Genomic DNA, 5148 nt, shown 5'->3' with positions numbered 1-5148 from the left:
ATTCAAAGCGAATATATAGGAAAAAATCTTTTAAAATCGTTTTCTCAAGAACCACTGGCCAGAAACGTTTACATTTACATGAAAGCTTCCTAACATAGTGCAGATTCAAGTTTATCAAACCCATGGCCCCGGGGGTAGGATGGGACCACAATAGCCGATCAGAGTTTTACATGTGAATGTATAGGGAAAAGTTTTAAGAACTTATGTCCAATCTTTTTGTCTTTAATATCTTGACAATAAGATCTGTTCTATTTAGGGAAAAACTTTAAAAATCGTCTTCTTAAGAGCCAATCGTCCTGACAGCTTCAACTTTACGTGGAAGCTTCCTGACATAGTGCAAATCCAAGTGTGTTAAAAAAGTTTTACATGTGAATGTATAGGGAAAATCTTTAAATATGGGCCAAAGTGACTCAGGTGAGCGATGTGGCCCATGAGCCTATTGTTTTTTAGACATGTACTTTTAAGCAAAATCAATCTTCTCTCCTCTAGTGCGTTTTTAAAAGGGTTAAAGGTTAATTGAAGTAAAACGCTTAAAATTACATAGTATTGTACACACAGGTTTCAGTTTGAAAATAAGCAACATGTCGGCTTGGTGGGTCCTCCTGATGTTATCGGCCGTATTTTCTCGATCTGTCCTGGGGACCTGTCCACACGTGTCCAGCATCCCCGTCCAGCCCAATTTTGATTTTGATAAATTTGCAGGTGATGGATTGAAGTGGAACATGGTCCTCTATAACAAGATCGTCCCCGTGGAAGGATTGAACACTGCTCTGAACGAATCTAATGCCTTCTCAAAGTTCAGCAGAGACAGAAGCAACGCACGAGTCGGTCGAACCGGTAAGTTACACAGTTCTCGTTGTTTTATTTCAGTCTTGACCGGAATAGGAATAAATTCATTAATTCCTTAATTTGGTGACTGGGCCTGAAACATAAATACCGAGCCACAGTCTCGTCATTGCTACTAGTATTCATTTTACATTTCCAATCTCTGCTCTCGGTTGTCAGATAATTATGTCGACTTATCAGATAGTTTTATCATATTCGACTTGTCGGATTTATTATGTCGACTTTTCATATGATTTTGTCCAAATTGTCAAAGTAACCGTAAAATGCTTTGACATCCAAATTGTGCAATCCGCTTAACAACATGATAATCTGACAAGTTTACATAATAATCTGACAAATTTACATAATAATCTGACAAATCTACATAATAATCTGACAAATTTACATAATCTGACACAAAATTATCTGACAAATTTACATAATTATCTTACAAGTTTACTTAATTATCTGACAAGTTTACATAATTATCTGACAAGTTTACATAATTATCTGACAAGTTTACATAATTATCCGACAAGTTTACATAATTATCTTACAAGTTTACTTAATAATCTGACCAGCAGACAAGACCTGATATTGACAATCTGACAAGTCGACATAATGATATTTTTGTCGTCTTGCTAGATGATTTTGTTGAGTTGTCGGATAATTATGTCGACTTGTCAGATCGTGATGTTGACTAATCAAATATTAAGACGGAAAGTAGATATCAGCAAATGACTTTGGAATGTGAGAATCAAACAATGATGAGAAATCATGAAAGAGTTGGGGTTTTTTCGACAAGCCGATATACATGTAATCACCTGACGAGTCGACATAATCACATGACGAGTCGACATAATCACATGACGAGTCAACAAATCACATGACTAGTCGACAAAATCGACTGATAAGTAGCATAATCACCTGCCAAGTTGACAAAATTATCTGACAAGACTTAGTGATGGAAGAAATTTTGGCATAGACTTATTCTCGTTAGAGAAGTCGAGAGGCATAGCCTTCATCGACGAAGGCTATGCCTTTCGACTTCTCTAAAGAGAATAGCATAGACTGTGCTCAAAATTTTCTAGTATGACTGTAGAATCTATGCACATTTGTACCAGTAAATATTCTGTCTCTCTATATCTACATGTACTGTGTATATTTTGTAACAGTAAATATTCTGTCTCTCTTTATCTACATGTACTTTGTATATTTTGTAACAGTAAATATTCTGTCTCTCTATATCTACATGTACTTTGTATATATATATTTTTAGTTTTATAAAGCTACGTAATCAGCGTATATATTTTTTCAATGTACAGTATATATTTAATGTTGGTATGATCAGTATCTGATAATTGATAGGTACCGACTTTACACATACATTCTTTAACTGTAAGAGTCTTTCGATTTTATGTGGAGAAAAACGTAGTGAAATATAATTGTTTGCGCCGTGATTGGTTATTGGCTTGTGAAGAACTAACAAAATGTACGAGTGTTTTTCACTGTCAGACATATAAACTCAGATTGGATCGATTGTCTGCACTTCATAATAAAATTACTAATAGCAGAGGCGAATCTAGCTATAGGGACCACCGCCCAATTTCTCTCTCGAAATTACACATACTTTACAGTCACCCTTTCACTACTTTATAGTAAATAATAATAAATTCTTTTATTTAGACAGGATAGCACAATTAGTAAAAATGACTAGTTTACATTGTGGTCCTGTATAAAACATATTCACAGACAGATAAATGAGAGAATAGAAAAATAGATAACATAATATAAAATATATACATAAAATACACACACGATATCACTGGGGGGGAAATAAACACACACACACACACACACACACACACACACACACACACACACACACACACACACATATATATATATATATATATATATATACATACAGATACACATATACATATATATATATATATACACATACACACATACATACACACACACACATACATACACATACACACACACACACACACACATATATACATACATACACACATACACATACATATACATCACATCCATATATCACTCATTTGAGAAACAATGCTGCAAATATGCTGATTTAAAAGATGTAATAGAACCACAGCTTCTGACAGACTTGGGCAACTGATTCCATAAAATTGTGGAGGATACCTTAAAAGACCGTTTATAATATTCAGTTCGAACTTTTGGTAAATATAAAATGCCACTATCGCTACTTCTTGTTGTTCTGGAACTAACTTGGCTGACAAAATTAAAAACGTTCATATATTCTGGTGTCATGTTATTAAGAACCTTAAAAGCAAGCACTAGTTTTCTATATACAAAATAATCATGAACAGGCATCCATTTAAGAACACTAAAATATCAGCTGTAGAAGTCTGAGTTACTTTCACCTTCAATATAATTCTGACTGCCCTTTTCTGTAACTTAAAAAGTCTGTCAATAAAAACCCTGTTTTTGGCTGAGCACCAAACTGTGCAACAATAGTTAAAATGAGGAAATATAACAGTGTTATAAATTTTCAATAATGCTGCATTTGACATAAAAGTTTGCAGACGACGTAAAATGCCTATTTTCTGTGAAAGTTTCTTGCATAAAGAATCAATGTGTACAGACCAGGTTAGACATTCATCTATTTGTACACCAAGAAGTTTGGCCGTTTTAACAGTATCTAAAACAATATCTCCTACTTTGATACACATTTTTCTACACTTTGAGAGTTTTTGTGCAGTGCCAATCAACATACATTGTGTTTTCGCTAAATTCATCGTAAGTTTATTACTTTCCATCCATTTCATAGAGTTTAAAAGATCACCATGTAACCTTTGCTCAATAACATCAATAGATTGATGTGAAACATCCTGAGATGTATCATCTGCATATATAAAGACATTTGAGTGCTTTAGGCATTTAGGATAATCGTTAACAAATAAAATGAAGAACAATGGACCTAATATGGACCCCTGAGGCACTCCTATTGTAACATCTTTTTCATCTGACAAAACACCTTTCCATCTAACACATTGTGATCTTCCGCTAAGATAAGACTGAAACCATTTAAAAGAATTTTGACAAATACCAAATGATGAACGCTTGTGTAACAATACCTGGTGGTTTACAGTGTCAAAGGCTTTACTAAGATCAATAAAAAGAACACCTGTTAATTTGCCACTATCTATATTACTTAACCATTTATCAATAATGTTATGAAGTGCTGTTTCGCAAGAATGCTTTGGTCTAAAACCGGATTGATGTTCCGTTAAAAGATTGTTTTTATCCAAATACTCGTAAAATGAGTTAAAAACATGCCTTTCTATAATTTTGCTAACTTTGTTTCCAAAATACTGTTCAAAACTGAATTCACCATTTTGTCACATTTGAACCACAGGCAACTGCATTGCTTGCGGTCGAATTTACAATCAAGGAGCACTCTTTAATAGTAAATTCGCTCCAAGCGATGCAATTGCCTGTGATTCAAACCAACATTTTCGGTGAGGCAAGCTACGGACCTCCTTTGAGTGATTATGCCTTCGGCACCTAAATGGTTTCTTTGGTATTCAATCAGTCCTTCGTTTGCCCCCTCCCCTTCCCTTCCCCTTTTCGGTGAATTCTTTATCCGGCATCAAATATGTTACTGCCATCGTCTTTTTCCTTCTTCTTAGGAAGAACAATGTATTTTAGTTTTGAATGTCTTGAATATATTTTATTTAATGCAGCATATTCTATATTTCTGTAGGGTAGTGCTTACGAGTACTGAGTGTCTTTTAAAAATTACAACCCAAGTAAATATGTAGTAAATATGTTGATTGCTCTGACGATTGTTTTTCAGTGGGCAGAATCCGTCTAGGGTCTCTATCCTTCTGTACCAACCAAAAGTCCAGGATCGAGAACGAGCCTGGAGAACCAGCCAAACTCCGCCAGACTTTTAATAATCCATTCACGAAGTCAACTTTTAGCTTTAATTTCTGGATACTGTACACTGACTACGAGAATTTGTCCGTAGTGTACGCCTGCCAGAAAGTGTTACCCGGGGGAACGTGTCACCCAGACCACATTTATTTCTGGACTTTCTCACGGGGAACCAGACACACATCTGAGGAGCTGAAAAAGGTGACGGATCTAGCGATTTCCGTCTGCAAGACAACGCTCCGAAGAATAAATCACGAAACGCCGTGTTCACTATAGTAAGAGGGACCGCAACAAATTCAATAGAAATGCATTTGCTGCATGCGAACTTGAAAGTTTACCACTATATCGCGCTATTTCTGTTTCACAGGGTACATCGGAAGCTTCGTA

The 5148-nt window shown here is 35.3% G+C and overlaps 1 protein-coding gene across 1 annotated transcript in view; it reads left to right on the top strand.

Moving 5' to 3' along the window:
• Positions 1–532: 532 nt before the first annotated feature.
• LOC125662223 (retinol-binding protein 4-B-like) overlaps positions 533–5148 on the top strand; it is a 13877-nt gene continuing 9261 nt past the window's right edge. The window contains exons 1-2 of the mRNA XM_048894404.2: positions 533–837; positions 4682–5148. The exon at positions 4682–5148 is cut by the window's right edge and continues 716 nt beyond it. The gene's annotated coding sequence lies outside the window, so the exon portion shown is untranslated. The remainder of the gene's footprint in view (positions 838–4681) is intronic.

The sequence above is a fragment of the Ostrea edulis genome, chromosome 1 (genome assembly GCF_947568905.1).
Source record: "Ostrea edulis chromosome 1, xbOstEdul1.1, whole genome shotgun sequence".
NCBI lineage: Eukaryota > Metazoa > Mollusca > Bivalvia > Ostreida > Ostreidae > Ostrea > Ostrea edulis.
Note: the sequence above shows the minus strand (reverse complement) of the source record. Positions and strands in the feature narration are given on the sequence as shown.